The sequence below is a fragment of the Equus caballus genome, chromosome 9, assembly GCF_041296265.1.
Source record: "Equus caballus isolate H_3958 breed thoroughbred chromosome 9, TB-T2T, whole genome shotgun sequence".
Classification (NCBI taxonomy): domain Eukaryota; kingdom Metazoa; phylum Chordata; class Mammalia; order Perissodactyla; family Equidae; genus Equus; species Equus caballus.
Genome location: NC_091692.1, coordinates 53,334,710 through 53,355,637, shown reverse-complemented (window position 1 = coordinate 53,355,637; position 20,928 = coordinate 53,334,710). Strand labels below are relative to the sequence as shown.

The window sequence follows — 20,928 nt, the reverse complement described above, 5'->3', positions numbered from 1 at the left end:
GCTCAATATCCCACAGATATCTAATGTGTTAGGCATCATGTGAAGAAAGTCCTGAGTGAAGCTCAAGACCAGAGGTTTGGCCAAATCCTCAGAGCAAGGTCTTCAAACTGTGTTGGGAGCGGCAACTAGGGATAGGGGCAGGATGTTTAGGGAGCCTCTAGGTAAGTGATGCTTCAACTAGAGTAACTGGGCTTTTTCCTGTCTTGTGTATTATGGTTTTGTGTAAAAATTTACTTGTAAAAGAGAATCCACTTCAGAAATGATTAAAAATTAGTGGCCAAGAGTTCCTTGCCCCAAACACATATTTTTTTCAAAAGTATATTTTCAAGTAGGGAAGCACATTACAGATTTCAAAATTTGGCATGAAGTGAATTCCATCATCTCCCAAGCATCTGAGGGAATGGCTCACAGGGCTGGTGAGTTTCAACAGAAGAGGTGGCTGTAAGGGAAGGTCTCGACCCGGAAGATGCTGCTTCGATGGATGACTCTTTTTATCACTGTTTTGAAACCAGCAGCTTCAAATAGGACTGTAACCAAGGGTCATCAATATATTCTGAGAACAGAGCAAAGCATTTTATGAAAGGCTATGCCCTGAATGCTTAGGGGGTGAATGTTCCCAGCTTACAGTCAAGCTCATTCATTGCCTTTGTACTGGCAAATTACTAATAAACATGAATAGTATTGGGTCGTGAGAGGTAGACTCAAGTCAAGGTACTGAGGTGATTATTCAGAGACTTTGGGAAAGTTTCTTTAACTCACATTCAGGCTTCTAAGCTCTTAAATAAACCCAAAGCAGAGAGATTGTTCGAGTTATAGAGGCTTTCTGGACCCTCACATCTGTTTATGAATAACCCCAAACTCTAAGCTAAGCAAATCTATTTCACTCAATGTAATTATAAATATGAGCCTTTATTATTCAAATGACTTCTTCAGTTGCCAGGAGAACCACCTTGCAAAGCTTATTAAGAACACAGAACAAAATCTTTGTTCACAGAAATGACAGATGTCTTAAAGCAAAACAGAGCATAATAAAAATAAAATACCCAATGTCTTCCCAAATGGCAGCTTTTTATACTAGAGGAAGAATAGATATTTGACCTCCAAACCAGTAAGTTGTCTGGAGGGGAAAAACTGGCTGTTTGGCCACTTGCTGCTTCATCTTGATTAGTAGACTTCTACTTCAGTTGGTTTGGGACACTCATTATGAAGTATTTCCATTGAGACCATGTGGAGTCAACTCTGAAAGCCCCTCTCCTCATTCCATTCACTTCCCCACACCATCATTACCACCAAATAAAAAGTAATTCTAAATTCTACATTTTCTGACATCACTTTGATCTTAAGAGCATTCTTAGTCATGCTGGATTCTCATTCTCCATCAAAGCATGTCTCTGTTCTGAATGAGTTTAATCATGGGCACTGATGGCTTGCTCAGAGAGCTGCATGTCAGAGTGAGGACACAGAGCTGAGGGCTTGTTTCAAAAGATGGGGTGGTGGAATCATTCATTCTCTTCAAGGAATAGTCCAGGTAAGTGGTGAAAGGCACAGGCTCTGGGTAAAATTTAGCTGTCACTTACTAGCTGGTGACGTCCAGCAAGGTCCTAGGCTCTAGTCATGAAAATTATGTAGATCAATGTGTGTAAAGTATTTAGACCTGTACCTGACACTGTAAATGTTAGCTATTAAACAACTCGGACAAGAGCTCTTTTCTCACCATCTCCATGATCCATCAATCAATCAATTGGTTAATTTCAGATACTGGTATGAAATAAATAAAGAACAGGAAAGGGATAAAGGCCCAGTTGGAGAAAAGAACTTGATGTGACAGGGTTAGAAAGGAAACAGTGTAGCAGGAGTGTTGGGGAAGGGGAGAGAGTGAGATTAGATGAGAGAGACAGACAGGCCAGATCACAAGGGGTCTCATGGGCCATGGGACAGGAACCGGATTTTACCAAATGTAATGAGAATTCAGGGGAAATGGAGCTATGAGATTTAAGCTTTAAAAAGATCTTTTGTTTATTGTGTGGACTGTGAGTTGTGGAGGTACAGAAGCAGAATCAGGAAGGCCAGTTGAGGGGTCTGTGTCATGGAAAAAGTTGTTGTTTGTGTGGTCAAGTGGATTCCAACTCCTAGACACTGTGTACAGCAGAGCGGAACCCTGCATGGTCTTTGATCTTCCACTGCTGCATGAGATAATGCTCTGCTGCTATTCATAGGGTTTTCATGGCCAATTTTTTTGGAAGTAGGTGGCCAGGTCCTTCTTTCAAGCCTGTCTTAGTCTGGAAGCTCCACTGAAACCTGTGCATCATGAGTGACCTTGCTGGTATTTGAAATACTGGTGGCATAGCTTTCAGCATCACAGCAACATGCAGCCACCACAGTATGCAACTGACAAACCATGGAAAGAGTGTATGGTTTAGAATTGGAAAATTTGTGTTTGACAGGAGTGTAGTCAAAGGTAAGCTCTCTGAGACTTGCTTTTCTCATTCAGAAATATGGGTGTAGGGGAGGAAGACATTTCCTCTTCCCAAATGTGGGTTCATCTGGCTGGAGAATGAATTAAATTCACATGAGACAGAATAGAAAGAGAAAATTAAACAAAGCTTTATGAGGAACCATGGCCCGGGGCCTTTCTTCCCGAAGGAAGAAAGGGCACCGAAGAAGTGGGGTGCATATAGTGGTTATATACCCCCAACAAGGTGTTTCACATGTGATTGAAATGTCCCTCCTACAATAGTCACAAGATTGCCCTGTTGGCACAGTGCTTGATGGACACAGCAGGTAGTGGTCTGCTATCTCGGTGGGCATAGCAGGAGGCAAGTCTATCATCTGGAGCTGGGCGGTCACAGGTGAACGCAGCAATCAGTTCCTAGCCTAAGGAAAGATGCTTAATCCTTAAAGAAATGCCAAAGTTGGGAGGGGGAGGGAAGTCAGTTACAGGAGGTTACCAGACAAGCACAATAAAATGCAGATTTAAGTCTTTGCCTTTGGTATTGATTAAGAGTTTCTAGAGAGAAGGTCATCTCCTTTCTTCTTCCTGGTACAGAGAGGGAGCCACCTTTTACAGATAGAGATTTACCTTACAAATGTAAATGTGTCCTACCGAAGGGCAAGTTCCATTCCTCAGAGCATCTTTCTCTGTCTCAGTTTATCAAAAGCAATCAGCCTCAAATAATCCTGATGCCAAAGAGACATATCTTGGGGTGGCCATTTCCAGGTCCCCACATGGGAAACAGTACTCACCTTGCAGGGCTGTATGAGGATGAAATGAGATAATGTATATGGAAATGTTTGATGAACTGTAATGATAAATGCACACCAGTGCTTAAGAATATTTCTATAACTACTACCTAAAACTGTGTTTTTCAATATATGGTTCTCGCACTATCTGCATCAGAATCACCTAAGGCACTTATTAAAAGTACAGGTTTTAGTTTAGACTTCTAAATTTCCACCCACTTTTTCTGGTTCCGACTGAGGTATTGCAGTGTAGTGGGGAAGAGTGTGCAGGCTTGGGCAGGACAGCATATTTTCAAATTCTAGTTTTTTGTCGACAGTTTTCTTTACCTCTCTGTGCCTCAGTTGCTTCACCTATAAAATCGGAATGATAATTAGAGCACTTCTCTTATCAGATTTTGAAAAGGCTAGTGACTCAGTACATAGAAAGGGCTAAGAACAGAGATAGACTCATGGTAACTGATAGAATGTTAACCATGATTACTATCCACGAAGGGTCTGATTGGGCACAGATGTTAGTGTTGGACACAACCATTCAAGACTGTTCCCTTGACTGCAAAGACACGGTCCCTGTTTGTGAGGTGCTCACAGTCTTGAGGAGGTGACAGACATACAAGCAGATCAATACATTGCAATGTAATAATTGGCACAATAAATATTAAAAGAAAGAACTGTGGATGATAGGAAGTTCATGCTGGTAAATTTTGGTTTAATTTGCATTCCTTGATGATCTCTTTTTTTATTTAGATCTAGTTTAGTATTCTTCTATCTTTAGAATTGTTAAACCTGATTAATTTAAATGTCAATTGAAATACCATTTAAATATTTGGTTCTGAGAAATGAGCCTTGGAGAAGAAAAAGGATTGCAAAAGCTTTACTCCCTCTATTTTTCTCCTAGGCTTTCTCCCAGTTCGTGTTCCAGTAAACATTGATATTTATAGCTGACTGAATGAGCTGGCTTCAGCTTTAAAGAATTCAATGCAGTCTGGCTTTAGATATGGAAACATTAGCAAAGCTGAGAATATGAGTATTAAACCGAGTATAAACTGGAGTCTTGGATAAAGACTTGGATAGAGTCTTGGATAAATTTTAAAGAGTTCTCGCTTTGGGTGTGGACTTTTTAATTTGGTGTTGATTTTTAAATTTAATGCTGGATTTTTCATGTATTCCATCAAGTAATTTTTTAAGTGGCCATTGTGGTAGAAGATGTGTAAACTTTTACATGATTTCTAGGAGGTAGAGCATACACAAAAATGCAATAGTATATATCAAGTAAGCTATGATGGGCAAGGACCGTGAATGCTGTAGGCATTTAGAGAAGGAAAATAGTCAGGAGAAGCTTAATGAAGGACGTGGTTCTTAAGCTGGGCCTAGGAGGAAGTTTAAGAAAAAAATCATTTTTGATAAAGAGATATTCTAGCGCTTGATACTAAGTATGGGATATCTAACCAAAAATAAATTACTTTCTTTATAAGACCTGTCATGTAATGAGAAAACATTTTTGAAGCTATAATCCACCTTACATTTCTGGAACTGATTCCTTCATCTTGGACAAATTGTATTTGTATATTATTTTACTTTATAGGTTTTACTGGAACAATACACATTGGCATCAAGAGTATGGGCTCCAGGCATCATATTACTTAAGGGTCAAATATGGGCTCTACGGTGTCAACGTCACCTAGAGTCGATAAGTAAAACTCCCAACCCTTTATTTTCTGATTTTCAAAATGAGAAACGTAATAGTACCTACTTCATGGATTTTTTTAATTGGTAAGTGTATTGGTGGCATATTTAGACACACTATTGGGTAGAAGTTCTGGTCACATTAATCTAAATGGTTTTCATATTTGAGAGCTTTAACTCAAGAGAAGAGGTAGATGATGGCTACGCTTTTTAAAAAATACCACCAAGCTAAAAATGAGTCTTAGGGGAGTAAATGCTTTCCCAAAATTACACATTGAATATTTAGCCAAGCCAGAAATATAATGAAGAAGGCTTCCCATTCTATAGCACCAGATTTTTCTTCCAAATGTGGTTCATGGCTATTTAGGTCATGTCCACCTCCTCACAACCAATTTAATCCTTGCTTAATCTAGTTTCCATCCAAATCTACTATGGAAGGCTCTCGAGGGTCACCAGTGTCCTCTGAATTAGGAAATCTTCTTTAACCTTGTAGAGTATTCCTCCCTGAAATGCTTTCTAAAGTAGGCTTTCTTGTTGTGGCATAATTGGACTATGGTCTTTTTCCTAAGAGCCCTATCATTTCTTTTCTTTCACATAGCCCTATCATTTCTTTTCTTTTCTTTTTTTTTACCATTTTTGCATTCTGCCTGTACTATGCTTTAATCAGTAATTTTCTTTATGCACTCTCTTTTAAAAAACTAAGCTAGATCTATTCAACAATTAGGAATAAGAAACAATGGTAAAACTATAGTGGAAAAGTCAGTATCAGTAGCCATCAACGGAAGATGACTATCAAGATAAATAGGATGTGAACTAAAGAAATTTTTAAATTCTAGATACATTTCTACTGGAAACTTTGAACCTGCAATCCCCCCTCTTTTTATTACAGAAGGAGACTAATGATTTTTAAAGAGGTGTTTCAACTCCGTGTGTAAGGGAAACTGTCTCCTTAATGTGATCCCAAGGATGCAAATAGTTTTCTCTCCATATGATTAAATGTTACACATAATCAAATCTGTGTACTCTTTAAAATAATATTTTTAACTCCTAGTCATCCTGGCCTCACACTTTAGGAAACACAAGCATATAGAATGAAACATAAGTCCTTCAGCCTGGCACAGAGATCAAAAATATATCTCAATTCTTTTTTCTAGCATTGCTATTATCCATCTACATACACCTTAGCCTGCAGTGAAACTGAGCCTCTCTCCTTTCCTAAACACATCTGGAATATTCCGTATCTTGCTCATACTTTTTCCTCTGCCTAGAATGTCACCTCAAAAGCTCTGTTCTCTACCTATTCTCAAATGTTAACTTAAAGCCTTCTTGATTTCCTAACTTGAAGTATTTTCTTTCCTTTAAGTTTCAAGAACATACACTTCCCTTGGGCTACCCCATTATTGAATTGTAGGGGAGGAAGACATTTCCTCTACCTTTTCTGGGTTTGTCTGGCTGGAGAACGAATTAAATTCACATGAGACAGAATAGCAGGAGAAAATTAAACAAAGCTTTATGAGGACCATGGCCCGGGGCCTTTCTTCCTGAAGGAAGAAAGGGCACCGAGGAAGTGGGGTGCACAGAGTGGTTGTATACCCCTAAACAGGATATTTCACATATGATTAAAATGTCCCTCCCACAATAGTCACAAGATTGTCCTGTTTGCACAGCGGGCACAGCGCTTGATGGACACAGCAGGTAGTGGGTCTGCTATCTTGGTGGGCGTAGCAGGAGGCAAGTCTATTGTCTCGAGCTGGGTGGTCACAGGTGAGCGTAGCAATCACTTCCTAGCCTAAGGAAAGATGCTTAATCCTTAAGGAAATGCCAACGCTGGGGGTGAGGGAAGTTGCACCTTTATCTCAAGAGCCTTTGTTCTTGCCATAGTAAATGTTTTAAAGCAGATATACAATGCATGCTCAATGGCCTCGGTCATGCCCTTTTGGAAAGACAAGGTCAGGCCGAATTAGGTTTACACCAAATGTCTTCCTCATGTACTCCAACACATCCCATTGCTTGCCATTTCTATTTGTTAATGTATAGATGGGAGAGGCTCAGGCAAGCCGAGCAACTCGCCAAAATAGCCAAAACGACCACCCCAAACATCATATCCAGCTAAAAGACAAAGAAGGATGTTGGGGGTGGGGGGTGTCAGTTACAGGACGTTACCAGACAAGCACAATAAACAAATGCAGATTTAAGTCCTTGCCTTCCCCACTGACTAAGAGTTTCTAGAGACAAGGTCATCTCCCATTCTTCCTGGTAGAGAAGGAGATATCTTTACAGATGGAGAGCTCCTTTACAATGTAAATGTCTCTTACAAAGGGTAAGTAAATTCTACTTTTCAGTTGCTTTCCTGTCTGCAAAGTAACTAGTGCCAAATAATCATCATGCCAAAAAGACATATCTTGAGGTGGCCAATTCCAGGCCCCCACAAACTCATCATCCAATATTGTAGTTATTGTCTGCCCTTCTCTTTGGTAGGGAATGCTGCATTCCTTGAGGACTTACTTATTCTTACTCATCGCCAAAAGCTAGCAGATGGACCAGTAGATAATAGGCATTTAGAAAATATCTATAGACTTGCATAGTTGGGTTGGGTTTGGGTGCAGTATGATAGAAAAGAAACTTATCTGGGAATCAAGGTATCTGAATTTTCACTCTGCCAAAATTGACTGTCTCTTGGCAATCAACTAATTTCTCTGACCATTTGTGATAATATCAGATCTGTTCCTCTTTAGATAGAGGGGAGAAGTTTAGTCACTGGATACTTAAAAGGGCTCATGAGAATGCCCCTGAGAGAGGAAGGGGGACTGGATGGAGCTCAAAAGGCAAATCGTGCCCTAAGATGGCCATTGGCCATTATTTGCCCTCAGTACCCAGGCTCTTTGTGGCCAATAACTCCTTTATAAGAACCAAGGTCTAATAACCCTTATAAGGGTTTTGTCTCCTTTAAGAGACAAAAATACTTGTACTCTGGACTCAATCTAATCTAATTTCTCATCTTTAAACTTCCTGTTCCTCATCTATAGCAGGGAGATCATAATGGTGTCTACCTCCTAGAGTTCATGTGATGATTAAATTAGAAAATGTGTGCTTTACTCAACATTAGGTGCATAGCAAGTGCTCAGTAAAATATTAGTTTATTATTCTTGCATATTAAACTACATCTTAAAAACATACGAACGATTCAGATCAAGCATAAGGCATATAACCCAAACCTTACCGATATTCTTATAACTAATGAAATTCAATTTGGTTGGTAAAATTTCCATTTGTCCCTGCTTGTGTGTCTCTCCACCTTCCTCTTTCCTTATTTACTAAACTGCATCTCTTTTCATGGCTTCTGATATCAATGAACAAGTGACCCCCAAGCACTTCTCACCTGGAGCCAAAACATTGCTTTCCTTCATCTATTCCCATAGAAACAAAGCTGTAGGGGAAGGGTGAGGGGCAGTTAAGGAGGGGAGGGGAAGGATGAGGATGGGCCAAGGACAAATTTGCAGTGATATTTCCTCTGCACCTTAGGCACCTTGCTTGGACATGGTTATTTTACTTTCTCTATAATTTTAATCTTACTCGTGACTATGTTTGTGCTTCTTTTTTGAGTAAACACTAAGTATTTAAGATTTTTTTGACCATTCAGCCTCATATGCTTATCGGTAGAATGAAAAGACGTAAAGTTCTTTGTTATCTGTATTTGGTTTAGCCACTGTTCTCCTCTCTCATCTTTTTGCTTTTTTTCTCCATTCCTTCTCCACTCCACTCCGCACTTTGCCCATGACCATTTAGATTTATTGTCAGTTCATTGGCTATTTGTTTGATTTGATCTTCAGTTCACGTCTACACTGAAATTTGATTCTCAAGCCTTCTTTCTTTATCCTCTCTGCTTTCATTCCATGATAACTCTGCCCCCACTTCTATGTCTCCAGTATCTCCTATCTCATTTACTTCAATGGCTTCAATAAAATGTATAGCTACTCCTTCCATTCCCTCTAATCACTTTTAGGCAGTCATTATGCTTAAATATTTAGCCTTCATTGATTTCCACTTGCACATCACAGTTTAGTTAAGACTATGATGTCAAATATCATTTATAGCTTTTTCATTCCTCCTTTTTCCTTGTCATGCTTCTTTGCTCCTGCATAGAATTTCCACAGAAATTTCCCTGGAGTGACTTTCTAAGATCTGCCTCTATGTTCTTTTCTCCTTAGGCTGGCTTTCTATTTCACTGTTCAATATTTTTTCTTCTGCTGCTGCTTATGTTAACTATTGCTTCTCTCATTTTCTTTCCTCTGTTCACTCACTAATGAACAACAGTGCTGATTCGTTACACAGTCTTCTGCTTTAATTAATGAAGGGATCTCCAATTGCAGCTGCTCCAAAATTTTTGCTACAGTGTGATGGGATTGAAGAGAAAGAGAAATGTTATTAATTAACATATGAAGAACCAATATATAAGTTGTCCACACCAGCTAGAAGAAAGCAAAATGTCATTTTTATAAGCAGAACTCTGGCCATGAAATTATTGAGGAACCAAGGGTGTCTGAATTTGGGAAGGTAGTGTAGTAAAGAACCTTGCTACTCAAAGTGTGGTCCATGGACCAGCAGTGTTGACATCACCTATATGCTTGTTAGAAATGATGAATCCTTGGTTCCACTTCAGACCCACACAATCAGAATCTGCATTTTTGGCAGATATATGCACATTATGATTTGAAAGCACTGGTATAGAGAAAAAGCATCCTTAAAATTCATATCAAGCTCAGCTTTAGAACTCCTTAAGCAGACTTTGAGTAAGTGATTTGACATCTTTGAATTTCTGTTTACTCACCCAAGAACTGTGAGTAATAATACCTAAACTTTGAAGTTGTTGTAGGTAATAGAAATACAATGTGTACAATTCTTGTAGCAGCCAATAAATAGCAATAGCTATACTTGTGAATTTCTTAAAAGACAGAACAGGGAGCAGATTCTAGTTTCTCTGACTCCCTTTTAAGTTTGGAGTCATTAAAAGGGGAAAATGCTTGGTTCCAAAAATGTTCCCATTTTTCTCCCAGCCATCTGAAACAAAACCCTACATTTCTCAAGTCATATAGATGAAAGTTAAATTATTTTGTAAATTACAAAGGTATTAACACATAGGTAAATGTTTAAAATTGTGTTTACAAAGCAGAGAAATGGATTAAATGTTAATCGTTTCAGGAACTTCTCTCTTTTTTCTTGGTTAATTGAGATAACATTGGTTCATAACATTACATAAATTTCAGGTGTGCATCATTATATTTCGACTTCTGTATAGACTACATTGTGTTCCCCACCAAAAGTTTAATTGCCGTCCGTCACCGTACACATGTGCCCCTTTACCCCTTTAGCCCTCCCCTCACCCCCTTCCCCTCTGGTAACCACCAATCTATTCTCTATATCTCTGTGTTTGTTGTTGTTTTATCTTCCAGATATGAGTGAAATCATACAGTATTTGTCTTTCTCTGTCTGACTTATTTTGCTTAGAATAACACCCTCAAGTTCCATCCATATTGTTGCAAATGGCATAATTTCATCTTTATGACTGAGTACTATTCCATTGTATATATAGATGACATCTTCTTTATTCATTCATCCTTTGATGGGTGCTTTGGTTATTTCTAAATCTTAGCTATTGTGAATAATGTTGCAATGGACATAGTGGTGCAGGAACTTCTGTTTGGTAACAAGAATAATGACTGGATTTGGGTTTGAGTCTCGATTTCCTTGCTAATTAAGCTTGGGGAAGTTACAGAACTTTACAGGGCTTCAATTTTCTCATCTATAAAATGTGAAAAGTAACAATTCATAGGGTTACTTTGAGAATAAAATAAAAATAACATGATTATTTATGCACTGGTCCTCCCATCTGTCCATCCATTCATTTGACAAATATTTATAAACTGCCTGCTATATTCTGGGAACTAGGAAAGGCACTCAACATCTAAAAGTGAAGAAGATGTAGTCCTTCTATCAATCAAGGTGCTCGCTCACTTGAGCCAGCCCTGATGCTCAAGAGAGTGGCCCAGTGGTTGAAGTTTGGTGCTCACTGCTTTGGCAGCCCAGGTTTGCTTCCTGGTGGTGGAACTAAACCACCCATCTGTCAGTAGCCAAGCTGTGGTGGCAGCTCACATAGAAGAACTAGAACAACTTACAACTAGGATATACAACCATGTACTGGGGCTTTGGGGAGGAAGAAAAAAAAGGAGCTATCTTAAAAGAATACGTGTATAACCTTGCTACCAATAATTATTGCACGTATAATAAATGTCAGGCACCATACTAAACACACTATGGTATGTTACTTGTTTCTCAAGAAATCTGAGGCTTAGAGAGGCTAAGTAACTTCCCAAAGACATTCAATTTGGCAGACACAAAATACAATAAACCCTGCTAGTATAAGCTGGAGAGCAAGCACTCTGCAAAAGTTAGCTCTTATGATCATGGCAGAGGGCAGAGCCCAGAACTAGATGGCTTTATTGGAAACTCCTCTGTCCCTGAGGTTCCCTGTTTTGCGTCTTTTCCTGAGAAACAAATTCCTTCCATTGTGTACTGTTTCTCCCGTACAGATGCCTCCCAGCTGGAGCTGGGACTGAGAAGTCACCTGCAGAATGTTGAGACTCACTCTCCTTCCATTCCCATAAGAAAAAAAACTCTTCTATGGTTAAATTTCATATGTCTTTTAACTCTCCAGCAGCAATGTGGTCTCTGCTGTTTCTGTTTTGTGGATGAATTTATTTTATGTGTTATTTCTCCCTTAAATTTTAAGGACATGTATCTTCATGAAAAGAACAAAGGAAGAAAATCAACTTGTAAATTATTACAAGAAAAACCCTTGCTAAAAACAATAAGTTTGCTGACAGATGGCAGAATCAGTTGAAAAGCGAGTACCATATTTACTAAGTCTAACCCATTTAGGAAGCCAAAAAAGTGTTATCTAATTCTATCCACTGTGTATGTGTATGTTTTGGAATAAACAGATGCCTAATGAGGAATGCGTCTAGTGCAGTTTTGGAGGAACCTGGATAAACCCAGGTTCTGATTCAGGGTTTGATTTTGATAAATAACGAAGTGTGCAAAGTCGAATCTATTGTAAATAGTGTTGTGAGAGCAAAAACAGCATTAAAATGCTGTCAAAGCAATAACATTATTTTTTAAAAACAACACACCCCAGAATCATTGTACCTCATAAATTTGCTTTTAAAAATCCCTCTATTATTTATATAGTTTTATAACAACTACAAAGTACTGAAAATGAGGACACATGGCCTGTCATCATTAGGAAACCTGGATGTGTGCCTGGCCAGAATAACACATTTGGATATCATCAAGCTTTCTATGAAACAATACAAACCATAATGGAAATAAGTCATCAAGACATACATTTGTTTATATTGTGTAGGACATGGCCGAGACACAACCTTCTCACCTTCACCTCCTTCCCCCAAAGCCTAGTTTTCTGAAAGAAGGAAATGTTAATCCTGCTACTGTCTTATTTTGAATACTGAGTTTTGAGACTGTGGATTCAGATGAAGATGTACCATCCAGTCTAAGCCGTGAAGAATAAATAAAGTCTGGGATACATACAAAGAGCTTAGAATAGACTCAAATTCTAAATGAGCACATACACCATGGCTTCTAGAAAGTGAATTTATTGGTTATTACTTAATGCCTCTGTGAGTTTCCTCAGGAAAACATTGAGAGCAGTGATTTTCATGGAGTCAGCATGGGCATAGGTTTTCCTCCCTAAGAAGCCAACACACATGGAGAAAAAGCTAAGAAATATCTTTTCTTTTTGGCTTTTCTTTCTCTTTTTAATGAAAAGCATGGAAATATGATTAATCAATTAATATCACACAAAGTACTCTTCGAAATAAGGAGTATTGCTAGAGAGAAAGAAAAAATGTCACGTGATAACAGTGTCCGTTAACTAAGAATGCATTATAGTCCTAAATGTGTAAGCATCTAGTAACCAAACTTCAAAGTACATGGAGCCAAAGTGAGAGAAATAAAAAGCCAAGTAGGAAGAACACCCAATCATAATTGAAGATGTGAACAATCCTCCCTTAGTATTTGGCAGAACAAGTAGACAGAAAGGCAGAAAAGATATAGACAGGAACGACTATAAACTGCACCTAACAGACTGATAGAACTCTATACCCAACACCTGCAGAGTATACATTCTTTTCCAATGCATGTGGAACATGTGGTATCTCATTAGGCTTTAATTTCCATTTTTTGTAACTGATGAGGATAAGCATACTTTTATATCTTCATTGGCTATTTGGCTATCGGTGTAGATGCTATTGATGTCCTAACCAGATCTCCTTCACCAGGTCAGGCATCTGTGCTTCAGCTGCTGATAATAGCTTACACCTGCCTCTTCAGAGAGACCTGCCACTGGCTGATGGGAACCGCCTCACCCTATGGAAGCCACCTTGCTTGGAATTCCTAGAAGGATATGCTGTCCCACCAAAGGCAGCTCACAGCTAGTGACTGAGTGAAGTGGGGGTACACCAGGCCAGCTAACTTGTGTCTGGGCAGGACAAGCTGTGGGGTACAATTCATGTTCCAGAGCTCCCTATAGGATCAGGCTGAGGCTGGATTTTAAAAAAAAGAAAAGTAAAGTGCTTGGCTTTTCTTCTTTCCCATGCCTGCCAGGAATGGGAGCTGTGTGTGGAGGAAGGCAGCAAGGCAGGGGGCACTGCCAGTTCTTCCATTTCAGCTCACCCATGAGAAGCAGGGAAACACTCAAGTCTGACCACCTTAGTCTTTGTTTCTTTAAGACATAAATTGCTGATAGTGATGGCAGAGAATCTGTTGGCCGCTTTTTATCAAAACAACAATGCAGGCCATTACAAGAACAGAGAAACTTTGATTTTCTTGATTTGAGTCCTAAAACCTTTTTAAATCTGAGGTTACCAGCAGGGTTGAGTTACCTTCTTAAAGAAGGCAGAGCCCATCATGCCAAGCCAATTAGTGACACACACTCTCCAAGGGTGCGGTAGCCAGTGTTTCCCCTTTCTTTCTAAAATACAAAAAGTTTTAGTTCATGTAAAGGTCCCAGATAAAATTCTTGACTCTCTTTTAGATCGATTCAATCAAGATTCAAGTACAGAGCTCCTTCTTGTTTTCTTTGCAGTAATTTGTTGAGCTGTGCTGTGCTGCTTGGCAAGCTACTTAACCTTTCTGAACCTGAATTTAGAAAACTCCAAAATATTTGACACATTTCTTCCGAGGCGTCAGTGGAATTAGTGAATGATTCAGCAAATGTGTTTTATGATTCCTGGAAAAGTAAGCTCATATTTTTTATAAGTACTGGGTAATGTAAAATAAGTCTTATCAAACACTCTGCCCATCTACCTTGATGTACTGTGTTAAATGAATACTTTTTCCTTATTTACGTGTTTCTTTTATTTATGCTTTCCTTCTTTTTAGAAAGCCAGTCTATATAGCCTTCATTTAATGAAGCAAAGTCTGGAAAAGCTAAGCCTTGAACATGCTATACTGGTTAGTTCTTTTTATTTTTTATTTTTCTGACTGAAAAACTGAAATATATTTGATTTTTAAAAATTTCAAATGTACAAATGTATGACTTAGATCAGGGGTCAGATTAGGCCTGAGACCTAGTTGGCCAACCTGTGATGGAGCTGGTGGGAGAAGCCCATATTCCCCCCGTCTTATACACAAAGTCAATCTCTTTCTCCTATAGCCATTATTTATTTGTGGTTTGGTTTATATGCACAAAGTCAATCTCTTTCTCCTATAGCCATTATTTATTTGTGGTTTGGTTTATATGCTTTAAGAGGTTTTTTTTCCTTTTTATTGTATTTATTAATGTAGCAGAATAATCTCACAGAGAAATGAGCTCTATATAATATTCAGCTGTAGGATACTAGTATCCTGTATCCTATGATAGTAAGTTTAAGACGTAATTTTCTCTGACTCCTCTAACTCACCATTGCCACCACCCCTAAAACAGCTGAATCTTCCTATCTTTTTCTTTGCAAAATTTAAAATTTTATCTTCAGTTGTTTTTATCTTTTACCCTCTCTTTACAATTGTTTTTCAAACTTTTTATTTTCAAAAATTTCAAACCTATAGAAAAGTATGAGTACTCATATAACATTCACCTGACGCCACCAATTGTTAACATTTTGCCATTTAGTTTGCTGAAATATTTGAAAGTAAGTTGCAGACATGCAGATATTATTACATTTGACCCATTTATACTTCAACATATATCCCCTAAGACAAGGACATACATCCTGTAGAACAAGGACATTCTCTTGCATAAACACAAAACCGTTGTCATGCTCCCAAATTAACCCCCAGCCCCTAGCCCTGAGTTTGAATCCAGTTAAGGATCACTCTTAGTGTTTGTTTGTCACGTATCTTTCGTTTCCTTTAATATAAAATGACCCTCTTGCTTTTTTTGTTTGTTTTTCATGACAGTAATATTTTGTAAGAGTATGGATTAATTGATGTGTAGAATACCTTCAGATTTGGATTAGCCTAATAATTTCCTCATTACTAGATTCAAGTTAAACATTTTGGCAAGAATATTCCTTAGGTACTATCTTGGATTTTGCCTTGCATCACATCAGGAGGCGTATGAAGTGTGTTTGTCTCATTACTGATGATACTAATTTTGATTGTTTGGTTAAGGCATATCTCCTAGCTCTCTCTTCGCAACCAAGAGGTACTCTGTGGTGTGATACTTTAAATTATGTGAATATCCTGTCTCTCAATAATGTCCCAATCTTGATGTTTGAGCAAAAGGATGATTTCATGATTTTTTCATTCCTACCACATTTATTGGTTATTCTTATTTAAATGAAAACTTTACCATCTGTATCCCCACTTTTTGTGGAATCTTATTATGGTCTCATGGACTGTTTTTATTCAATACGTTGTAATCTATTACATCTTTATTCTTTTAGATGCTCAATTGAAAGCAGTTTGGTCAATGGGAGCCTGTGAAGCTGACTTTGTGTCTTATGGATATTTCTCCATCATTCTTTGAGCTCTTCAGTGCAGGATTTTACAGGCTGACTTTATATTTTCCCTGCCCATACTTGGAATCGACCATCTTTCCAAGGAACTTTGTTTTCTTTTAGAGATAGAGAGTATTTAGAAACCAAGATCTTGGTCCTAGGTGTGCTCATTGCTACTGGGACGTCATTTCTTCTAGATTATTTCAATGGACAGTTGAGATAGATATCTTTAAAAACATCATGAGTTCATATGGGTTCCTCTCATTTAAACTATATCACCATAGAGTTCTTCTTGATCTTCTCCTCATTCCATATTTATATCTCTCTTTTTCCCCCATAGTGAGATCCCTGACTCCAAAATGTATCATTCTATTTACTCATGTGTTCTATTCTAATAAAAAAAATTTAGATTAAGTTTAAATTTCTTTGCAGTTATTGATTTTTTATACTATATTGACCAAGAATATACAGTAAAGGTGATGTGTCTACAAGTAACTTCATTTGATTATTTTTCTGTGTGGTTATGCTATCAATTTGATTAAACATTAGGTTTATTTGTTTCTGTTTGTATTTAATTTTAGGGTTATGTTTTTACATTCATTTTGATTGAATTCTTTTAACTCAGAAATATTTATATGGCTCAAATGCTAAAACTATAATTTTTAAACTATGTTTAAAAATATAATCAGCGACATCTCATTCCTATTTCTGTCCCTCCTACCTACTGCCTTCTTAACTACTCCTGTAGGTAATAATTATCATTTTTGTATAGTTTAAGCTATCTAGTTTGTTTTTTTTTGTGAAAATTAGCAGCATCTACCCACTCAAAATATATATTCCTATTTTGTCATCTTTCTGTGTATACTCATATGCATCTTACTTTCTTCACTAACAGCATATCTTTGAAATCACTTCCTATCACTTCATGAGACCATCTCATTCTTTTGTATAGCTTATTTCATTGTGTGGATTTTTCCACAGTTTATTTAATCAGTCTTCTATTAGATATTTAGGTTATTTCCAATATTTTGCTGTTATACATATTTCTGCAGTGAATAATCATGGCACACCTGTGTGTGCGTGTTGCCTCATCTCTAAGGATGGATATTCTTATCTTGAAGACCTAGATTTCATTGTCTCCTAGGAGATAATAAAGCTATATTATGGGAGAAGAAGGAGTCAGTGGGATTGAAGAAGAAGTGAGTGGGAGGTCCCTAAAGAGAAGAGTTGGATTCCATGACACTGAAAACGGGAAAGGTGCTAGATTCAGCAGACAGTAGAGTCCTGTGTCCAGTTCCAAACATCACCTCAGAGATAGCAAAAGCCATGTGGGAGAGACTCATAGAGGAAACAAAAAGGAACTCTAATGGCCCAGATCTTGGGAGCCTAGCAAATTTCCTGGTGGCTGAGTGGATTTTGAAGGAATGGAGTCTATGAGCAACAAAAGCAGCCAATCTCCAAAATGCCACCCAGGTTTGGGCAAGGTTCACCTCTTTGGTGGTGGTGATAGAAGCAAGGAGAGATGTTTTTCCCAAAGTTACATGACTTTTAAGATCCAGAACTCTCGTATAATCTTAGGAAAATTCAATCTCAAAATACTACTGAGATTGAACTTTCTCCCAGCTGGGAGAGACAGAAAAATACAGACATAGGATGTTTCTTTGTCCCTACTGTTGTGAAATAAATTCATTCCTATTCCCAAAATGATTTATTGTATGTATGTGTATGTATGTGTGTTTACCGAAATGGTATAGTGTTCTAAATATTCACTAAATGGTATAAAATTTTCTTTTATGACTCATTTTTCTCACTTAACAAAATATATTGGACATCTTGCATTTTTTTCAACACCTGCCTAGTATTTCACTATATGGTGTATGGTGTTTTGTTCTTGATAATGTGCTATTAGGATAAATAAGGACTAAGATATCCAGAGAGTATTACACAGATTTCTTAGAAGCAGAGTTTGCAGCTCATTATGCTGCTCTAAGAAAGTTTTAGCCCTAAGAAAATTTGCATTCATCTTTTTCATAAGAACAATAATTATACAGCATTCTTTGTATTTTTTCAGCATTGACAGATGGTAAGCAAACAGCCTGGGAGGAGGAGAAGTGACCCAACTTGTTTCTGCAGTGTTAGAAAAGGTATCAAAGCAAGAGGCGGACACTCCCAGTGCCAAAGGCTTTGTTTTCTTTCTCACTCATCTCATTCAAACTGATCAAAAATTGCTTTATTACATTCTACTGTGTCAAAGTTCTTTTTTTTTTTTTTGAGGAAGATTAGCCCTGAGCTAACATCTGCTGCCAATCCTCCTCTTTTTGCTGAGGAAGACTGGCCCTGAGCTAACATCCGTGCCCATCTTCCTCTCCTTTATATGTGGGACACCTGCCACAGCATGGCTTGCCAAGCAGTGCCATGCCCGCACCCGGGATCCAAACCAGTGAACCCCGGGCTGCTGAAGGAGAATGTGGGAACTTCACCACTGTGCCACCTAGCAGCCCCTCAGAGTAAGTTCTTTTTACCTTCACATTGAAGTAATGTCTTAGCCTGTAATAAAATGATTTCCTCAGATCATATGAGGTTGAGTGATCGGGCATGGAAATTGTTCAGAAATCTGTCATAGTCAGAATAACAATATATGGAAAGACAGAATATATCAGTTTACTATTCAATAGGAAAAGCTAAAAGGAAACTTTCCAATGAGCATTATCCTGTGGGCTGCAGAGAACACACTAGCAAGAAGCAAAATTTATGACGTGATTCCCCCGCCTCCCAAATGTATCCCAAAGTGTCCTGCTTTGCACAATGCCAAATTTAAGTTGTCAGCTGATTAAACAATAATGTTGAGAATATTCTGTATTGCCAGTGGGAACTATTTCGTCCATTTTTCTTTCTTATTTAGCATATTTGTAGAACCAGTTAACCTAACAGTCTCTAAGGTAGAAACTCTGACACCCTAATTTGCATATATTCTTGGGAAAAAAAGAAAGGAGGTTTTCTAAAGCACAGAAAATGGTTTACACCTCATGGGGTGAGGGTCGGGAGTGGAAGGATATGAATGATAAATAACCCATATACTTAATTTCTGTTTTCAGATATCTCAGATATCAAAAAGAGACGGTGAACATGGACAACAGCAATGACTGAAAAGTGTATATATAACAGAGTACAAAAGTTAAAGTCGGAGCATTTGAGCTTTGGTTCTCATTTTTTCATTAGCTATATGATGTGGGCAAGTGATTTTCAGCATCATTATTTGACAAAATATGTGTGGGAGTATTGGACTAGATGGTTGTCAAAGTACTAATGATTATTCTGTTTCTCTTGGCAACAAGCTTTGCGTAGAAGTAAGATGTTTTTAAGATAATGTGATTTAGCACTCCAAAAATTTCTCTAGTGCTATGTAGTTGTTTTTTATTTATTGATGGCATATTATGGAAAATAGAGTATATTAATTTTCATGGTATAGGTGATGAAACCAATAATATTCATAAACTAATTTTTGTCTCAAAGGTCAGTATATTGCAAATATGTAATTATAATCCAGATTCTCTGAATATTGATTTTATTCACAAATAGTTAGTAGGTACTAGCAATAGACTGACATGTACTGAGTACCTGTACCAAGCTAGGAAGTTTGAAAGCAAGGACTCTGGAGTCAGAAATGCCTGAATTTTAATCCTGACTGCCATATTTTAGCTGTGACCTTGCACAACTTGAAGACCTTTGGGTGGTAGAGAGAAGTTTGTGGGGAAAGCCTTAATTCTCTGAAGGCGAAATATGTTTACTTAAACACTTTTCAGTGAGTGTATTTCTGGCGCAAGTGTGCTACAAAGTACTTATGAATCTGGATTATTATGAAAATTATTTATTAAAAAGTTATTTATAATAATCAGAATATATATTAAGCTTATTTTATAAATTATTTAAGTTGATAGCAGAAAAGTTCATTAGCGAACATGTTGAGTGTACGTTGTGGACTAAGATGGTACTTAGGAAAAATATCTGAAATACTAAGAACCAAATCTCAAGGTAAGAAATCTTGAGCACTGGGTGAGGGCTTTGGAGACCCAGCAAATAGATGATGGACAGACAGGCCATTCAACCCAAGATCCCACTGATAGAAGAATTCAGGATCCTATTACACTCAGAGTTCACGGTCATATTACACTCATTTTAGCAAACAGAAACCCAGAGCAGCTTCCTGAAAAGATAATAGCCCCAAAGACCTCTGCTCCTGAGAATGCCATGGGAAGCCTTCTGACTTCTCAATGCATACGTCTAGGAATCTTGGAGAGTGGCTCAGATGGTTTTTATTGGATGTATAATCTGTGAGGGTCTCTGTCTTTCAAGCCAAGAACCACAAGAAAAACCCTTTGATTCTTTCCCGTCTCCCTCCATTTCTCTTTGTTTTCCCTGGGTAAATAAAAATGGGACAAAAAATCTTTCAAAACTAAACCTTTGATTCTTTTTTTTTTCTTTTTGGTGAGGAAAATTGTCACTGAACTAACATCTGTTGCCAATCTTCCTCTTTTTACTTGAGGAATATTGTCGCTGAGCTAACATTTGTGTCAATCTTCCTCTATTTTATGTGGGATGCTTCCATAGCCTGGCCAGATGAACAGTGCTAGGTCCTTGCCCAGGATCCAAACCTGCCAATCCTGGGCCACCGAAGCAGAGCACGTGAACTCAACCACCACACCACCAGGCGGGCCTCTAAACTTTTGATTCTTATTTTCAGTTCCTGGGTACTCTTCAGGTAAGAGAAAATAATTTAAAAATCTTTTGGGTATTGAAAATTCAAATCTAACAAACTAAGCTTAAAATGTAAAATGAGAGTGCCAGCCCTGTGGCTGAGTGGTTAAGTTCACGTGCTCCACTTTGGCGGATCCCAGGCGCAGACATGATACCACTCATCAGGCCATGCTGAGGCAGCGTCCCACATAGCACAACCAGAAGGACCTACAACTGGAATATGCAACTATGTACC

At 38.0% G+C, this 20,928-nt stretch overlaps 1 long non-coding RNA gene across 1 annotated transcript; it reads left to right on the top strand.

The window, feature by feature from the left end:
* The first annotated feature begins 1,335 nt into the window (after window positions 1-1,335).
* On the top strand, window positions 1,336-20,697 carry LOC111775088 (uncharacterized). The gene is made up of 6 exons (XR_002810585.2): window positions 1,336-1,528; window positions 14,084-14,235; window positions 14,380-14,451; window positions 18,010-18,082; window positions 18,333-18,445; window positions 19,034-20,697. It is a non-coding gene; the product is annotated as an uncharacterized lncRNA (long non-coding RNA).
* Window positions 20,698-20,928: the final 231 nt, after the last annotated feature.